Here is a 20,454-nt window from a genome sequence, read left to right on the forward strand (position 1 = left end):
TGGAGAGGTATCCAGTACACCTGGAATCGACTGCCCCAGGGGTGGAAACACAGTCCTACTATTTGCCACGGACTGATCCAGACTGCGCTAGAAGAGGGTGGAGCTCCAGAACATTTGCAATATATTGATGACATCATTGTATGGGGTGATACAGCAGCAGAAGTTTTTGACAAAGGGGAGAAAATAATTCAAATTCTTCTGCAAGCTGGTTTTGCCATAAAAAGAGGCAAGGTCAAGGGGCCTGCCCGGGAGATCCAGTTTTTAGGGATTAAATGGCAAGATGGGCGTCGCCAGATCCCGATAGAGGTGATCAACAAAATAACAGCCATGTCCCCACCAACTAACAAAAGGAAACACAAGCCTTCTTAGGCGTTGTGGGTTTCTGGAGAATGCATATTCCAGATTACAGCCAGATTGTACGCCCTCTTTATCAGGTGACCAGAAAGAAAAATGATTTTCAGTGGGGCCCTGAACAACAACAGGCTTTTGAACAGATTAAACAAGAAATTGTGCATGCAGTAGCCCTTGGACCAGTCCGTATGGGACAAGATGTTAAAAATGTGCTCTACACCTCAGCTGGGGACAATGGTCCTACCTGGAGCCTCTGGCAGAAAGTGCCAGGGGAGACTCGAGGTCGACCCCTAGGATTTTGGAGTCGAGGATACAAGGGCTCTGAGGCCAATTACACCCCAACTGAAAAAGAGATACTGGCAGCATATGAAGGAGTTAGAGCTGCCTCAGAGGTAATTGGTACTGAAGCACAACTTCTCCTGGCACCCCGATTACCAGTACTAGGCTGGATGTTCAAGGGTAAGGTTCCTACTACTCATCATGCAACTGATGCTACATGGAGTAAATGGATTGCATTAATTACGCAGAGGGCTCGAATAGGAAACCCTAATCGCCCAGGAATCTTAGAAGTGATCATGGACTGGCCAGAAGGCAAAGACTTCGGAATGCCACCAGAAAAGGAGGTGACACGTGCTGAAGAAGCCCCACCATATAATGAACTACCAGAGGATGAGAAGCAGTATGCCCTGTTCACCGATGGATCCTGCCGTCTTGTAGGAAAGCATCGGAAGTGGAAAGCTGCTGTATGGAGTCCCATACGACGAGTCACAGAAGCCACAGAAGGACAAGGTGAATCAAGTCAATTTGCAGAGGTAAAAGCCATCCAGCTGGCTTTAGACATTGCTGAACGAGAAAAGTGGCCAAGGCTGTATCTTTATACTGACTCATGGATGGTGGCAAATGCCTTGTGGGGGTGGTTAAAGCAGTGGAAGCGAAGCAACTGGCAGCGTAAAGGTAAACCTATTTGGGCTGTTGAACTGTGGCAAGATATTGCTGCTCGGCTAGAGAAACTAGTCGTGAAGGTACGTCATGTAGATGCTCACGTACCTAAAAGTCGGGCAACTGAGGAACATCGAAACAACCAACAAGCAGATCAGGCTGCTAAAGTGTTCCAAATAGATTTGGACTGGGAACATAAAGGTGAACTATTTTTAGCTCGGTGGGCTCATGACACTTCAGGTCATCAAGGGAGAGATGCAACATACAGATGGGCTCGTGACCGAGGGGTGGACTTAACTATGGACTCTATTGCACAGGTTATCCATGATTGTGAAACATGCGCCGCAATTAAGCAAGCCAAACGGTTAAAACCTTTGTGGTATGGGGGGCGGTGGTTGAAATATAAATATGGGGAGGCCTGGCAAATTGACTACATCACACTCCCTCAGACCCGCCAGGGTAAACGTTATGTACTTACCATGGTGGAGGCGACCACCGGATGGTTGGAAACATACTCTGTGCCCCATGCCACTGCCCGGAACACTATCCTGGGCCTCGAAAAGCAAATCTTGTGGCGACACGGCACACCAGAGAGAATTGAGTCGGATAACGGTACTCATTTCAAAAACAGTCTCATAGATAACTGGGCCAAAGAGCATGGCATCGAATGGGTATATCACATCCCCTATCATGCACCAGCCTCTGGGAAAGTTGAACGGTATAATGGGCTGTTAAAAACTACCCTAAAAGCAATGGGGGGTGGAACCTTTAAAAACTGGGATAAGCATTTGGCACAAGCTACCTGGCTAGTTAACACCAGAGGATCTATCAACCGAGCTGGCCCTGCTCAGTCAGACCTTTTACATACAATAGAAGGGGATAAAGTCCCTGTGGTGCATGAAAGGAATCTGTTGGGAAAAACTGTCTGGGTTCTTCCTGCTACGGGCAAAGGTAAACCCATTCATGGGATTGCTTTTGCTCAAGGACCTGGATGTACTTGGTGGGTGATGCTGCAGGATGGTGGAGTCCGATGTGTCCCTGAAGGTGATCTGATCTTGGGTGAGAATACTTAATTCTGAACTGCATGATGTTAATTGCTGCATAATACTAACAGTGTTCATAAGTGTCTTTCAGGTTGAAGCAGTGGTGATGAGACCGGAGCTAGCTGCAAGTGGCGTCCAGTAACCTCCTCGAGACTGACATCTTTAACCTGCAACCCGTGGGCACGAACTGTGACAAAGCTCATATCATCTCTCCTACCCTGGGAGACTCTTAGCCAGATGGAAACCCACAATCCTGAACTAAATGAACTTGATGAACTTTTTTTTTTTTGTATAGAGATGAATCATAAACTAATGTTATCTGTATATATTTTAAAATGAAAAGTTAGTGGTGATCTGAGTATGACGTGAATGGTATGGAATAAGGGGTGGAATGTCCTGGTTTGGCCTAAACCAGACCGATTTTCCTTTCAGTGATTTTTACTTTCAGCTAAGTCTCCTCTAACTAACTGCATGTTTTTGCAGACAGTGTCTGCTTCCAGGACTGATAACGCTCGAAGTTTGTAGTTATCACTGAGGCACTGGTAGGGATGTTGTGCAGAAAGGCTCTTGCTGTACTTATTCTTGAGAGAAACCAAGGTCACTGCTGAATTCCTCATTGCTTACGAGTGAAGAGCCGAAGGGGGGGGTCGCAGCTGCAGTGGGGAGCAGACAGGGCAGGTGACCCAAAATTGACCAACGAGGGTATTCCATCCCATACACGTCATTCTCGGTATAAAGGGGGGGGATCACGAGGGTCTCGCCCCTTTTCTGCTATGGCCGGTGTCCAGGGAGGACTCCGTCTGTTTTCCTGCTGCCCCCGATCCCGATCCGTGCGTTCCTGAATCCAGCTCTCGACCATCGCTAGGCCCAGGCTGGGCCTTCCCGGAGCCTGCCCTGCAGTGCCGGTGGTGACGTGGCTGACTTCAGGGGAGCTCAATCTTGGTTTTGTATATATATTTGTATATATTTGATTATTTTTATTATTATTATTATACTTTTTTTTCATTATTATAGTTTATTAAAACTGTTTTAATTTTCCAACCCAGAAGTCTCTCTCCCTTTTCCCTTTCCCTTTCCCTCTGGGGGGAGGGGGGGGGATAACAGAGGGCATCTGCCGCAGGTTTAATCGCCAGCCCAGCTTTAAACCGTGACAGAATAACCTCAACTTCATAGTTTAATTGCACAAACTACCAATTACTACACATGGTCAAGTTCATACTCTAGTCCAGTTACCAATTCTCACCAAAGAAATCACAAAAGATGCTCTTAACACCACAAAAATCTTTTCCACGAGACGTCTGATATTTCACACTAACTTTTTGCATCGTAATGCTAACTGATCAATTATGAAATACTGGCAAGAACTGTTATAATTAATTAACTTTTTAATGGTTAACTACTATTTTGCTGATCAGTGGAAACAGAAAATACAACTTTTATAATACTGCCATTGAAGAATTAATTCTAGCAATCCCAACTATTCAACTTCTAGATTCTTCATGCAGTTGTGTAGATAAATGCTTGAAGTCAATACCAGGAACAATTAACTACAAAGGTAAATTGCCTACTCTAAACACAACAAACCATTATTCCCCACCTTCACCAAAAAGCACCTGTTGTGCCTCCAAATGAAATAGGCACAGAGCTCTGTCTTTCTGAAAGCATAAGTAAAAAATAGTTAAACTAGCTATGAAAAGTATTTCTCTCAACACATGTCCCTATAAGGTTGTTTAAGGTGCAGTAACAATATATTTTCCATTCTGAAAGCTGGACAGGATTCAGTGAAAATCATATAAATTAAGATAACACCTTATAGTGCCATCTACTGCTAAAGCTACAAATTATTCTAATTTATATGCAATCAGTAATGTTTTAGTACAAAAAGCCTTGGGAAATATAATTCAAAAGTGAAGAAAGAGATGGTATGGCATGGCTAATTATGTGATGTAACACAAGTTATTGCCAAATCAATAGCTACATGGATTAGACAAAATTAATCCAAGAAGGTAATTATCAAACTTGGATAAAGTATGAACAGTTTAATCTTCTCCCTGCCCCCCTCACCTCCAGCCCTTATTTTCTCTTCCTGGAATTTAATTCTGACAAATCACACTTATGTCTTATTACATGTATGTGCACACTAAGCAAAGGCAATCCTTGGAGACTAGCCTTCTTGCAATAATAGCGGTTGGGGTGAAAACGTTGTAGTAGACCTGACAGCATACTTCACCATTCTAAAAAGAGATACTTACGCTCTAGGTTAAAGTTATTTTTCCCCTTCTGGTACTCCGTTCTTACAAACAGTTTTGCAAATAAATATCTGAACTTTCCTAATGCACCGTGAGTCTTGGGGCAATTATTAGGTTTATACTATGAAGTCCAGCATCTAGGGAACAGGAAGGATGAGTGTGTGTAGTGTGTACCCCTCACCAGAACCATGTTAGCCCCAAATGTAAGCATACAATTAATGATTTATTTGATCGGTCTCAAAACACAGAGCCAAGACCAGTGTCCAGACACTTTGAGAAATAAGGTACCTCCCCAAGGGTAGAACCGAACATTCTGTAGATGACACTACTCCTACATCAACACAGAACCAGAAGAGGAGATGAGAGTGGGAAGGGACACTGCAACAACAAAGCAGCCATTTTCCAAAGCTGCTATAAAATTGTCATCTTTTGATACTTGTGCTTCTGTTAAGACTATCATCCACTAATTCTAACGCCTTGTTTGACACAAGTTGTAACAGAAGTGGAGGCATGTCTCTAGCACTGTTACTAAACTTAGTGTATTTTCTGATATCATGCCAACAGAAAACCTCCACATCAAAATTTTTTCATGTCTGTATAACATTTACGTTCATGTTTTTAATTTGACCATTTAGAAAGAAATGCAACTTACAGATCCAGTTCCGGACTCTCCCGTCGGCAATGTTGCATGTAATATCTTCCGAGTATCTTCACCCATATTGCTGTAAAAAATTCTGAAATAAACAACAAAGAGCTTGTCTGTAACAATATAGTAGAGAACCTGCAAATTCTTTGTGTTCTGGGTATTCATAAAGAAAATATAGAATCATAGTATGGTTTGGGTTGGAAGGGACCTTAAAGATCATCTAGTTCCAACCCCTCTGCCACAGGCAGGGACACCTTTCCTCTAGACCAGGTTGCCCAAAGCCTCATCCAACCTGACCTTCAACACTGCCAGGGAGGGGAATATATACAACAACAAAGTCATATACATAATTCAAGTTAAGTGGAAAACTGCAGTGAAGAGGAACCTCAACATTTTGAGGGTTTACAACATCAAGATATACTTCTCAAATTGAGGAACCTTAAAATTTGTGTCATATGCATGTACCCACTGGAATTTAGGGTTTGACAAAAATTCAGCTGCAAAAACTGAACTAATCTGTATTCAAAGTATGTTAATTTTCATATGTGTTCAGTTGCCAGGCACTTGATCTGAGACTCATCATTCTCCCCAGAAGTAAATTTTATTACTTCATTTAAAGGTTACGAAGATAATTTCCAAAATATATTTATTTGCTATTCACCCGGTCTTCCTCAGCTACAAGAACTTTTCTCCCCTGGAGGTGACAATCAGAACTTTAAACACCTGATAACATTTTTTTCTGGCATGTTTTAGCACTGCTATTCCTGACTATTTATGAATTTCATTATTGCCAGAGCGCAAATTATTAAATGAATGATTACCATGTCAGATTGCAGCTCTTGGCACATTTATATATTTAATTTACATGTTTCTTTTTATAGTTTTATAATTTTATTTATGAATATCTCCAACACTGCGGCAGAAAATATAAAACAAATTAAAAGAAAGACAGGCTACGATTGCTACGTCGATAAAAACTGAGATAATTTCACAGCTTTATTATCGTTACAAAATGACAATTAATCCATCACTGGGCAATCTTAGTAGGTTTGGTTTTGGTGGAGCTTTAAATGTGTTTAATGCTCTGATGATTCATGCACCAGATTGACAGTATTGTCAGCACTAACAATTGTTTTGGGCGTAAAAATCACTTATGCTAAATATAATCTTCTCTCTCATTGAAAGAAAATGTTCCTACCACTTATCTTCAGAAAATAGATATTTGCAGAGATGGATTGTGACTTTGCAGTTTTTCAGCTGACCCCTTAGGATGGAATAACACTGAGTTTCACATTTTGTGACACAGTTCTCAAGTATATCATCCCTAACAAAACAATCCCAGGGAGGATTTTGTGCATCTCCTGAATAAATCCAATAAGCACTCACATCTTCCCTGGTTCAAATATTCATCACGCATCAGTTTGGTGTCTACCCAGGAAACCTGATAAAATTTCACTGCTTTCAAGTGAAAAAAAAAAGTTGGAGGGTTTTCTTTTTATATAATGTTACTAACTGGAAAGCACTAATTTGCCAAAATTATTTTCTTCTTATGAACAAAATAGCTTTATTAACAATTCCACTGAGAAACATTTCTGATTTTTACAGACGGTCATCAAAACTGGAGAGGCAATAGCCCTGCAATAGCCATTAAACTATTGATCAAAGGGATCACCTAAGCAGTAGGAGAGCCACATTTAGATCCCAGCCCTGCTTAGCCTGGCAGTCGCCAGGCAGGTTTCACTTCATGAGCCATTGGCTGCTTTGGGAATAATCCCTTTCAATCTCTTCTACTGGACCGATTTGACTTTATATTAATAAATATTAATTGTAGCAGAGACAAACAGAGGTTTTCCATAGCCCACATGGATACTATAACCACTGCGCTATAAAATCAGGGCTTCTCTGCTGCTCTTTAGCACAATGTTTAACTATTTAAACAGTGAATGAAAGAAATTAAGACACAAAATAGGAACAATCTTAGTATCCCAATAATTAGGTCTCTGAAAGCTAGAAGCCACTGGTTTCCCTCTGCCAATGAAAGATCTCTGTTCTGATACAGAACAGTACAGTATTTAAGTCCCAGATGTGCTGTTAGAGATCCTTATTACCCAAATGAATAAACAGCAACTTGGATGTTCACCACAATGTAAGAGACAAGAAGCATGGAACACAGATTGCTGTACTTGACACTGCATACAGAATAATATTGCTCATTTTCACACTGCTCCCAACCTACCTTAATCTTCTACCTCGTAGGTAATCTATAGTTGCTTATTTTACTGTGGCCTCTAGAAAAGTGCTCTGGTGTCATCGTCATGTTTCACAGGATATAACTGAGAGCAATCAGCACCAAATAATGATGGTGATCGGCAGGTTGCTGTCTTACAGCAGCAGAAGAAATATTCCAAAATAACAGCTAAATTCTGGTCACACACAACATATCATTGAGTATCCAAATTGGAGGATACTCAATACCAAAGAATATGCCATTCCTCCTCTCCCTACTAACCCGTATTCAATCTCGGCCATCAGCTTTTGCAACAAACACACTACAAAGGAACTACAACAACAATCTACTCTCAAAAATGGCTTCTACAGTTTAATTTCCCTGCAATGGATTTGATACATTGGAAAATAGCTTTCAGGAACAACTATTGCCTTTCTCATCCTTCCACTGATGTGTAATATATTTACATTTGTGGTGCTGGAATTTCTTTTTCTTTCAATCTGATAAAAATCTCATGGCAAAATTAAAAAGAATCAAGCTTTAAGCTTAGAATTACATAGTACTTAGTTGCAAAGGAGTGTGTACAGAATGACACACTCATTTATGCTTTCTTTCTTATGGCAGAGGATTCTTCATTAAGATATGCCGCATGAAAAATAGCTCTTCTGCTCCTGGTAAAATTAAATGTTACTGATGCATGCATTTTTCCTGAAGTCTATTTTTGATAGACATCTATTACATTGAATCATTCTGGTTTTTATCAAGCTTTGCACAACTAAATGTTGACAATAGAAGGAACATTTTAGATAAATATTTTTAGCCAAGACTAGACTGTGGGGGCAGAAATCACTTAGTCATTATAATAATCCAGTTAACCTTGTACAGCTGCTCTAGTTCTTTAAAAATACAGCCTGCCTGATCTATTATACTAATCATAAGTGAATAAACCTATGTAGCAAACCTAGTTTATTACTTCATGGTGACTGTCACATGACAATACGCACTGACTGCACAGAATTCATACAAAAATAAAATCCACATTTAACCTTGGAGAAGTCTATGAAGTTCACTGACCTATTCCTGTGGACAGCCACCAAGCTGGGGTAGGCAGGCTGCTCTTCCTGCTTTTAACAGCTGGTCAAGCCTGATCTAAATTAAAGAGGAATTTACAAAGCAGAAGAATTCTTTATTTACAGTAAGGAATGTGAATGCTATACCAATGCTTTCACCTAAATAACAACATCAATCCAGAAGAGCCAACTATAGATTTGAATAAGTGTATTTAATGGAAACAATGTTATTTCTCTGAACCACACATAAGTTAATCAGCACCTGCCTCCAGATATACATCACCATTAACTGTCCACACATGAACCAAAATCTGGAACTAAATTTATAGTTACACATATTTACTGACGCAATAGAAGAAAGTATGAGTCAAATAAGAGTGAAATAACTGTCCACTGCAGCTGCCAAAAGTCCAGTTGACTCATGCTGTTTAAGCAATTTGGCTTCTGTACAGAAATCTGAACAAGAAAATAAAATGTCTAGTAACTACCTGTTACTTCCCAGCCTGAATGTAAAAGCTTTCAACTACAGGAAGGCTCAACTTTCAGCAGAAATCTCGAATGGTGCAAAACACAAAATTTTTTGGTCACTAAAATGCTTTAAAAGCATTTCTTCCCAACTCTGATACTAAAATATGTCTGCACTATATGAATACCATGTACGCAAAGATGGTAGATGATTTAACAAAAAGGTGAGCAGCCAACTTAATTTAAAAAGATGGGGACACAGAAATAGACATTGTTACAGGAGGGTTACAAAGCAAACCATTTCCCAAGAGCTCCATGTATTTGCTACAACAAATAAACAGAATTCTCATGACTGCCAAAATCAGAAGCCACCTAACTTGCATATTTTACACGATCTCATGAAATAAGGTATTTAGAACTGAGACCAAAACCCATAAGGTTTGCAAGTGTATTCATTGCTTGTTCTGCCCCCTGAGCCATAAAATTCCTCAGTATTGTTGTGTTATCACAGAACATGTACATTGTTCCACTCCAATGAGGCACTGACTAAGTGGAATCCAGCCCACCACTACCAAAAAAAATGATGGGCCACAAAACCACTCCAATATTTAGAAATTCATTTTTCTCATTACTATTCATGCATGCAACAAAGCAGTTAAAAAAATGAAATTAAAATGTAAAGTGCCAGAGAACAGTAGCACAAACAGCTTTAGCTTTCTGTGGCTGGTAATTATAATGCAGACAATCCATGCAAGCGCTGCCTTTGGCAGTGTTACAGAGAAACTCTTTAGAAGCGTTAAATGGCTTAAGAGACAGGAGACAGCAAAGAGGCAGGAGGCACTAGAAAGCAAGAGTGTTCCTCATACCAATAGCGTCAGTTCAATCTGAAAAACAACACTCCATGAGCTCACCCACATGACAATTTGCACCTCAGCAAAAGGCAGCTTGCATAAATAGGAATAACTATAGCTTATTTGGGCACAGAGGCAATGCATATTTAGCTACCAGCATTTAAAATTAACTCAATTTTTTATTTTGCTCAGATCAAAACTTAACATGTCAAGAACCTTGCTCAAAGCAGTATTTGCAGGATGAAAAAATACGGAGACTTTCTTTGCTGCCTTCCACCTCAGAGCAGCTGTGCCCCATACATGGCTGTACCCTTCACTATGTATAGTACAGGGGCACAATACCTGTCAGAAGGTAAATCCAGAACAAGTGCTCACATAAAAGTGGTGTTGTAGAAAAACTGCTTGAAACTAGTCTCTGTTCCTATACAAGATTTTTTGGAGTGGGGGTGGTGGGCTTTAATACGTGTAAGATTCCCTCCACCCCAGGAAACCACTTATTTTTCAGTTTCATTGCTGTACAAACATGCTATTTTCTCTTTATTTATTGCTGGTGGGTTTTTTTCCATTGGGAATATCACATAAATTCTTCATAAAGAATATTTATTTTCAGAGGAAAATAGAAAAACTTAAAAATTCTCTAAATTTTTAGTTGATTTTTTTACCCACTTTTGTTTTCCCCCTGCAAAGTTACTAAAAGATAAAGAAGTTACTATACATTCTGTTTTGAAAACAAAGACATGACAGAAATTTAAAAAAAAAAAAAAATCAAAAAATACTAAATTGCTATTTTAACAATAAACCTTGAATTTAACTGAATGAGTTTGTAGCTGCCACAGCCTTAATCACCTACCACACCACAATAATTTGTGAGCAAGAGGAAAGGGACAGTGTGGAAAGACAGCAGGCAACTTGCTCTTTGAGGTGATAAATTGCTGTGCTGTGGAGGACAATCAAAACCACTGATAGCAAGAAAGTGTAGAATTAAAAGTAAGTTAGATAGGTCTGGTAGTCTGCTGTTAAAAATTTTAGGAGTGTGGAAACAGCCTAAGCTGACACAATTGTCCTCTTTGCTGCACATTAAGCATGCGCCTCCTAGAAACTACATTTGCTTCCCAGTGGGGTCATTATCACTGATTGATGGAAGCAAGCTTTGGTTATGGAAGGCAAATTGTACAGATACACGAAGCAGCGGTAACCATTCAGAGTAAAAGAAAGCTGAGGATGTGATTCATTCCATTGTAATAAGGAATCCTAGGAAACCTCTTCTGGAATTGATTGCAAGGCAAAGTTACTTGCTGAGAATTGTCTCTGACCCTGCATGAAGCATGTGGTCATTCTTTATTTTACCGATTAGACAAATCACTCCCTGCTGTGCCTGGGGGGCATTCCACTGGCCGAGTGGGACATTTGAAATACACATAACCCAGCAACCAGGCATCGTTCTGTAACCATCTGCACAGGTCAAGGGCACTCATCCTACCTGACCCTCAGAGCAGAATGCTAGACACTCATTTGATAGCAAAGTTTGCAGCTCTGGACAGGGGGTCTGTGTCATCTACCCCAGTGGTGGTAGATGCCTCCACACAGATGAAGCTGCTGAAGAGAGAGGCTGCAGTGCAGACCTCAGACTGCAGGAAGTACACAGACCTTTCTCCTGGGGCAGCGACAGGCAGACCTACCTGCTAAATGTGTGCCCAGGTGGAGGACCTCCTTCAGCAGATGGCTGAGCTGCAGGAAGCTGTGAGGAGGTTGTGTAACATCAGGGAGGCTGAGAAGGAGTTAGACAGCTGGTTCTAAGCACAGTCTGCCATGGACTCATGGCCACAGCCGAACAGCCAAAAACTCCACCAGCAGCACACATAGAAGGGAAAGGGGCCAAGATTCAGCAAGATGCTTTTTAACTAAGTAGAGTACGACAGCAAATGAAATTGAAGAAATTAATGTTTAATGCATTGTGAAATCTGTGATTAACCCGAGTGCTTATATGAAACAATTTGAGCTATTTTAGTCTTCAGATATGTTATCATAAAACTGTCACTAAGGGAATGACAGATCCAATCTATAAGATATTGAAGACCACAGTCAACACTGGGTGATGATGCAAGGCAACTAGACCCTTATAGCTAATTTTGGTCCATTTAACGTTGTGTGGTATCAGGGCTTAACTGGAAAACTAGTCAATGAAAGGAAGTCAAAGCCCATACTGAATCTAAGATAACCAAAACTGGTGCCAGTACCCCTCACCCTGGGTTATTGCATCCTGGCAAGTTACCATGGAGAGGCTTGCATGCTAGCATCACGTTGTGTTTGTTCTGTGGATAAGAATTTTTTCAAAGATACAACCCAATCCCTTAATTCATGCTGAGAATTCACAGAATAAAGAAAAAAACAGAACTGGAAAGAAAGACTATTAGATTTCTTTCAAACCTTTGAACTAATCATTAACAGGAATACAATTTTCCCATCATTGTAAGATAAGAACACAATTAATTCTGCATCCACAAGAAATTAGGAAGGTGCTAATACTCAGAAGCAACTGAATCTCAAATATCTTTGATCAGCTGTGCCTGTTTCAGTAAACATCTGCAGGTGGGGAAACAGGAAAAATGCTAGAACAAAAACCAAAGAAGGAATAATGTATGAGTCTGACTTCAAATGTGCATTACAAAAGAATGCCATCAGGTTGCCACCTTTTCTAAGGTATTTCAGAAGGGCACTGGATCAGCAGAGGTATTTTTTAAAATATTCATGCTGGCTGCTCACTCCACACTGCATACAGAGAATCCTCCCTTGCAAGGTATGTTGCGGACTACTCAGAAAGAAGATAACAAAAGCTCTAAAATAAGGAATTAGTCCTCTTTAAAATGGATTACCGCCCAGTCACTGTGGTTTGTATTTCAGACACATCTACTTCATTCAGCTACAATCCCATGCTGAAGGACATGCAGGCCACCAGAAGCTGTGGGCAGCTGGCTGTTCAGTGACACCAGTACCCCATACCTCCAGATATCCACAGTTCTGATTACACACCTATAGAAATTTATACTTCATTTTGGCATTGGTTTCTTTTGACTCCAGTAAATGATGCAACAATACACACGACACAAATTCACAGGCTGACTGTAATGCTACTTGAGGACATAAGTAACTATTACGAGCCTCTGCAAAATATGAAACCATCATCTATCCAAGTCTCAAAGGATTGTTCTTGGTATTGACTGACAACAATCACAGAAGTAGCAAACTGCTATCCAAGAGGGAAGCAGACACTAGAAAAGCACATGACATACTTTTACATCACAGAATTAAAATAATTTATACATTCACAATGCAGACACATACTATATGGCATAGCTTTACTCTTCTAGCACAAAAGGAGAAATACTGTGGCAGAAAGTTTTTGTGTTGGGCCTACAGAGATTCTCTCAGTCAATATGCACCTTAAATACAGTTCCTAGCTTAAAATAATACATACATAATATTTATCTTTTATTGGCAGAATAGAAATAGATAACATTTGTAATCATAAACTACATCGGGACTACATGTTCAGTCTATCAGACAAGACCCTTATTAAATTGTCATTTTTAACAAAATGACATAGTGCATTATATTCAGTACACTTGAGAAGAATATATTTGTAACCTTAATCACTTAAACTCAGTTCTGTTTAGGAATAAAATTACACTTACAGCAGCACATTAGGATCAAATCTATGTTAGTCAGACTTAAGATGAAATACCATCTCTTGATATTCCATTTGTAAAATAATGCTTTATTCTTTCTCTTGTAGACTCTTCTCAAAAGGTAAGTTACCAACAAAGGAATTTGTGTTGAAAACAAGAAAACCCTGTAAAATTCACAAAAAATTGAATGTGTTTAGAAATATATATATTTCAAAAAATACCAAGAAAAACCTGCAAGCAAACCCTTATTCCTTGAAAGAAAAAAGAATGTTTTGGGAAAAATCTTAGAAAATAATTGGAATTAGCTCTCAGCTAAGATATAATTAACCCCCTTCAGCACAATTTTATGGAAGGCAACTCTTGCGGAACATCACACCAATTTTCTTTCCTGGACATGTTTACGGGTATAATTGATATTACATCATATTTAGATTAAACAAATTGCATCAAGTGGAATAAATCCCAGTAAAAAACTGGCTGAGTAGCACACATCAGACTTGTTACTCAAGAATCATGAAGAATGTTTATTTCTATTTGAAGCTATCTCTCTGAATAATTTAACAATATCTGACTGCAAACAAATCTAAATTCTACCTACAACCTTTAGAAAACACTATTTTCTAACAAGTTTTCTACAAACATTTAAAGTTAATTTAAACAGTAATTTTTAGAGAAAATCTCTTCCAAATTAGAATGACAATTCCTCAATCCCGAAAGTAAAATCAGAATTAAGTTTAAATCCATTAAGTCTTGGGTGTATAATTTAAGGTCAGATCAACCTTTCTCAGGCAAATGATGGTTCATAAGATAGATATTTGCCAGACTGACATCCTACCTGAGGACATTACCAAAGAGCAAGCAGATTAAACCAAAACCACAATTTTGAAGAGCTGGAGTATTTTGATACAATGGAAGGCTTTTCCTAGCTTATGCATTTATAATCTGTAAGCTTCAACTATATCTAAGACATTTTTTACATAGTGAAAATTTTATTATAGAAGGTTTTTCTTCAGAAATATCTAGCATAAAATTGTGAAACTGTAATATACCCCAGCTGTTAGTAGCCTTTACAAGAGGCAAAGAGAAACAGCAGGACTTTTAGCAACACCCAATTAAGCTATTTAAGTTTCTTACACTGCCAACTATCCCCTCTCTGCTTCTTCCTTTGTGAGCGTTAGCCGATATGAGTAATAAAAGGGAGAAGTCTACAGCACATAAAATCCTACAGGCCTGATTACACAGAAATAAAATGTGAGAGCTTTAACTTAAATGGGAATAAAGCAGAACTCACAGTCTATACTCAGACTATAAGCTCGTTTTTCCAAGAGCCTGGAGTCAATTTCTTTCGCATTCAGACTCCAGGATTCCTTTAAGAATTTGGCACTCCACATCCCTGTACTGGTTATGGTACTGATACACCATAAAATGAGTATCACAGATTATTACTATTAGAAAGCCCATTTGATGGACAGTAGAAAAGTAGAAATATTGGAAAGTAGAAAGGCCAAATAATTCTTTTGAAAAAAGATTAAAAATTAACAATTGCACTCTACAACCCTAAACTTATATCACATAAATGTGATGCTAGAAAGAGGTGTTTAAAATCTTCATAATAAAACAGCATATGAATTCACATGAATAAAGTGTCAGTGCTGTATAACATGTTTGAAATGAACAGTTACTTATAAATAATGCACGAACTGTTCTGGATATAATAGTAACAAAAGCCAAAATCCAAATTTGAGAAAGGTTTCATGCTGTAACATTTGGTCCACTCAATTTCATTTGAGAGAGAGCTGGAAAAGATAGCCCAGAGCTACCCATCACCCTTACTTGTCTTGGCACATAACAGCAGGTACAAGTCAGATTTCAGAGTGCTAAAGAGCCCGATTTTACTTATACATTAGTCAAATGAGATTGGTTTCCTCCATTTTTTTTACCCTTTTAAATGGGAAAAGAATTACATCTAGAGAATAATTAGCATTATAATAACAACCCAAACATTGAAATGCCACAAAGACTCATAATTTCAGATGGAAATTGTAGAGAGTTGCTTAGTTGAAGGACGTTTCACTGGAAATAATAATAGACCAAATTCTGCCATCTATTATATCTCTCAGTACTACTGGCAACTGAAAGCATGTTTTAGCAGAAAGCTGGAGGTAAGTAGAGTCTATCACTTGAAGGTGCCTTTTTAAAATTAAATCTGAAGTGGGAAATATTGTTCATGTTTTGATTTACACTTAATAATTACACTTAGTATCGTTATTAATTTTAACATTTTATGGTCAAAATGCACATTTTATTTACTGCTGTATCCATTTTCACTGCTTTTGAATTATTTTATATTGCTGAGTTGTTAATGTTTACTCTTCTGAAACATGGCAAATGCAGTAGAACCTCAATAAATTATTTACATTTTTAAAGACCAAAAGCTTATTAACATTTGCCTGGAAGAGTACATTTATGTTTTGTTCTGAAGCTGAAAATGTAAATTAATATCTTCTGGCCTGCTTCTTTTCCTCACTCTGTCAGTGTTATTCTCAGTTGGAATGGTGCAAATGAGATAAATCAAGCTCAGGGCATATAAAGACCTCCAAGAATAATCCCCTTAATGCCTTCAGAGCTCTCCACTGAACTTCCAGTTGCTGAAAAAGGAAAACACTGCAGACACACAACAGTATCAATATTGAGAAAAACCTCTCAATAATAGAAGTTCCTACTTCAAGATTTCAAAGTGTAGAGCTAGCATGTACATGGACAACCTCTTCAGCTTTAATGGTAACAGAGAGGAACACGTGAGGCAGACAGAAGATAAAGGTGTACCTGTTGATCCTGTTACTTCTTCACTCTAAAGAAAGCAAAGAACATGCTGCTGAGGTTAATGAAACTTTATCAGTACTAAATGAATGTGAGCAGTAACTGATCTAATGTTCAAAATACTAGCAGAGAGATCCAGTTGCAAAGGGTTATTTTTTATTTATTAGGTTTTTGTTGTTTTGTGGAGCAACGGAGAATTAAAACTTGTTTATTTTCTATAAGAATATTTACTTGCATATAATTTTCACACAACAAGACTTAAGAACAGCTTGAGATGGCACGAAATTTTAGTGTTTACTAAAGTAACATGAAACCTGTCAAGTATTTCCCTTCTAAGAGGCCATTGGTGTCCTAGCTCTTCAAAGAAGCTTAAATTTCATCACAGTCCATTCCTCTATAAATACACATATTTAACAATAGTTAAGGCAGCGGTATTACTTTCATACTCATGGTAAGTTAAAGAAGTTCTGACTATAAACAGGCACTGCCACCAAACAATACCAAAAAAAAAGAGAAAAGAAAAAAAAAAGACATATAACTGACTACTCCTGTACAGATACATGAACAATTCCGGAGAGAAAAAAGATGGGTGAGAAGATCTTTGATGCTTACACTGGTAGTAGAGATTTGCAGTACTGCAAGAAGCAGAATGGCAAGGGGAAAAAAAAAAAAAAAATGGAGCAGGACACTAGTGAGGGAATCGAGGCAAAAAGACTTAAAGAATGGCTTACCTACATGGAAACAGCCCCTAGATTTAACACACAAGTACTAAAATAGTAAAATTGTGGAAAACCAAAAAATGTAACACAGAAGAAACAACTGAAATGAACAAACAGATTGAAAAAGGCAATAAAAGGCAAGAATAAAATACATAAAAAAGCAAATCAGAACTGACCTGACTGACCTGGGTTCTTGGTTAGGATTCCGGTAAGACAGAGCCACCATTAAATGGCAAGAGTTATACTGAGGTCAGTTATCAGGATGAGCACATTAAAACCATGTTCTTTCTTTCCCCCCCCGCCCCGCCCTTTAAAACATTTCTGTGCAGACAATTTCAGTCTAGAATCAGCATAACTGATGTGGTCTAGTGCAATGCAGATCAATGTGCTAGAAGGACACAGCAGTTCAAAACAGAACTGCCTTTTAATGCTTTGGACTGAGGGAAGAGAAAGTTCCAATTCTGTATTTCCATTCAAATATGTGCTAGACTGTACCTGCTAGACAAAAATTTTTACCACACAAGTATTCCTACCACTGTTAATAACTGCCCAGATAAGTAAAATCTGAGCATCAGTAGGTCTGACCAACACAAAGTGTAAAGTGATAATAAGGGACTGGAGCATCTGACACACAAGCAGAGACAGAGAGAACTGGGCCTGTTCAGCCTGAAGAGAAGATTCAGGGGGATTCTTACTGTGTGTGTAAATATCTGATTTAGGTAAGTAAAGACAATGGAGACAAACTCTTCTCAGTGACAGAAGAGGCAATTAGCACAAATTAAAATACAGGAAGTTCAATTCAAATGGAAGAAGGAAAAAAAATGTTTTTTACTCCCAGGGTAGATGAATGTTGGAACCAGTCATCCAGAGAGGTTGTGGAGTCTCCATCTTTTGATATATTCAAAACCAGACTGGACTGAGTCCTGGGCAACCTGCTCCAGTTGACACTGAGGGACTGAATGAGGCAATCACCAGCAATGAATTCCAACCTCAACCAATCTCTAACTCTTTTCCTACACTAGAGTTTTATTGTAAGCAATGGTGAATATCACCATTGAAGTAGTGAAGAGGCTTTACAGTGGCAAAGCTACATTCTCAGAGTCAAAATGCCAGCTTGGGAGGGAGGGAAGGCTAAGGGAGACAGGGGAAGAGAGAGTTTATCCATATTAAGGAAAAAACACCTTATTTTTTAATACACAGCCTTTATATCCTGCAGGTACATAACACCAATCACGGTGTCACAGTGAGGGCACTATCTTTGAGCATTGCAATACAAAGACCAACCCATACCCCCCAAAAAAACCCAAAACCAAAAAAAAAAACAACAACAAAAAAAAAAAACCAAAAAAAAAACCCCAAAATCACACACCAACAGAGGATAAATTTTCCGCTTCAGAGAGCAAGTAAGCCGAATTTAGCCTGAGGACTGTTCATTTATTAGTAGCATAAGATTGACTTTTATCTGTTTAAATTACTCATAATTAAAGCTAACTGAAGAACAATTTGTTACACAACATTCAATAAGACTACAACAGCATTCATGAGACAGCTTTTCCAAAGGAAGAATTTGTCATTCTTCAGCAAATTCAGCTCACAAAAATCCATTAGAATGGCACAAATGTACTGGGTATGAGTCATACTTTATGTCCAGCTCTTCAAATTTGTGAAGTTACACAGCAAAGAAAAAAATCTCATATTTTAGGAAGACATTAGAAATGCAATTCTAAAGGGAATGGGAAAAGAACAAAGTATCTAGACTATCTAGGAACCAGCATTGTGCATACAGGGAAAAACTCATTGCAAGAATCCATTAGGTCTACTTGAGTCACATTACTTATCCATGATGATTTTTCATGTTAGCAATATCTCACTGAAAAACTGGACTAGAAGTTGAATATTTCTGGTTCCATTCCCATGGGTACTGCAAACTGTATTTTAGTAAAGGTATTCAACCAATGGGAAAAACTTCTACTTCCTTCTCTCAGCTTAGAATCTGGTATCTGTTATCTGCTCCGTTAACCCATCCATTAGCTGGGTAGAGAAAGCAATAAATTGTCTAATTAGTATGCATTATTATTATACTCTGATGTCTTTGCGTAAGAAGTTATGTATAAGAATAGGGATAGTGTGACTTCAAAATTATCCAGACAGGATACCTAGCACCACCCAAGCAGAACATGCCTAACCTTTCTTTTATACACAACATGCCTCTGAAGATATTCAAGTCAAACTCCTCCAATGTGTATAAAGAAGATATTCATAACAAGTAAGCTCAAGACAAGTAAGATATGAAGATAATCAACAAGAGACTGAAGGTGGAAATTGACATCTCAATAGTTACATATGATATAGGGAGCTACTGATCTAATTCCTGAGGCTTGAAAGTAAAGGCAAGTCCCATACACTTAGTACAACAAAAAAAGGACAGATTGTGGAACAGCAGAGTAAATTGCAATACAGTGAAAACCACAGTCACAGAATACACTGCATCACATGCATACAAGAAGAATGACAAGCCTAGAAACAAGGATGTTGCATGAAATGAAAAAGCAAGAACCTGCTAAGAATTTTAGCTGGACAGAACTATGATTTGTAAGCAGCTTACGAGCTTGCAGTTTAATTTGGGTTGGCAGAGGAGACTACCTTGAGAGGAGCTGTAGAGGATGAGCAAAGGGCTGAAGACAAAGCTCATGGCCTAAATTCACAAATCCTGGAAAGAAAACTCCTGTTTAGCTCCGTCCTATGAAGTGGTAAGTGCCAGAAAAGCAGAGTGAAGGAAAAGTTTCAAGATGGGGCCATCTAAGACAGAACTTAAAAAGTAAAATTAAATAATGTATGTATGTACAAACTTTTTTGTTTTGTTTCAAGAGTAAATAAGTAAAGCAGATTTGCAGTTGTGAATGAAGATAGCCAAGGAAAAGGAGCTGGAGGGAAAGGTAAAGGAAGAAATCAGAGAGGAAAAAAGTGCAAACAGAAGAAAAAGGAGAAAATTGCAGAAGCTGTTCTAAGTGGTGAGTCATGCTGAATTCTGTCAATTTACTCATAAAATACAAGCAAGATTCTGTGTGGAAAGTACGTATGAGAAAGTGATTTTATGCTGGTGAAGACTGATGGAGCAAAGGAAAAGAAGTTTGTAATGAGGAGTAGGGTAGGGAAGACCAAAAATGGAAGTAGTACAAGAATACAAATAACAATGTGGAAAAAAAGAACAGTTTATATGGTTTACAACCCAGTTCCCATTTAGTGTCTACATTTCATCACCCCATAGTTGAAAAGCTGTTACTGGAAGGATATGGAATAGGAGGAAGCTAGGACTTCTGCAGAGCTTGCAATGAGGACCTGAAACAAACAAACAAAAACCAACAACACAACAACAACAAAAATCACA

This window comes from Nyctibius grandis, chromosome 13 (genome assembly GCF_013368605.1).
Source record: "Nyctibius grandis isolate bNycGra1 chromosome 13, bNycGra1.pri, whole genome shotgun sequence".
NCBI classification, from domain to species: Eukaryota; Metazoa; Chordata; class Aves; order Nyctibiiformes; family Nyctibiidae; genus Nyctibius; species Nyctibius grandis.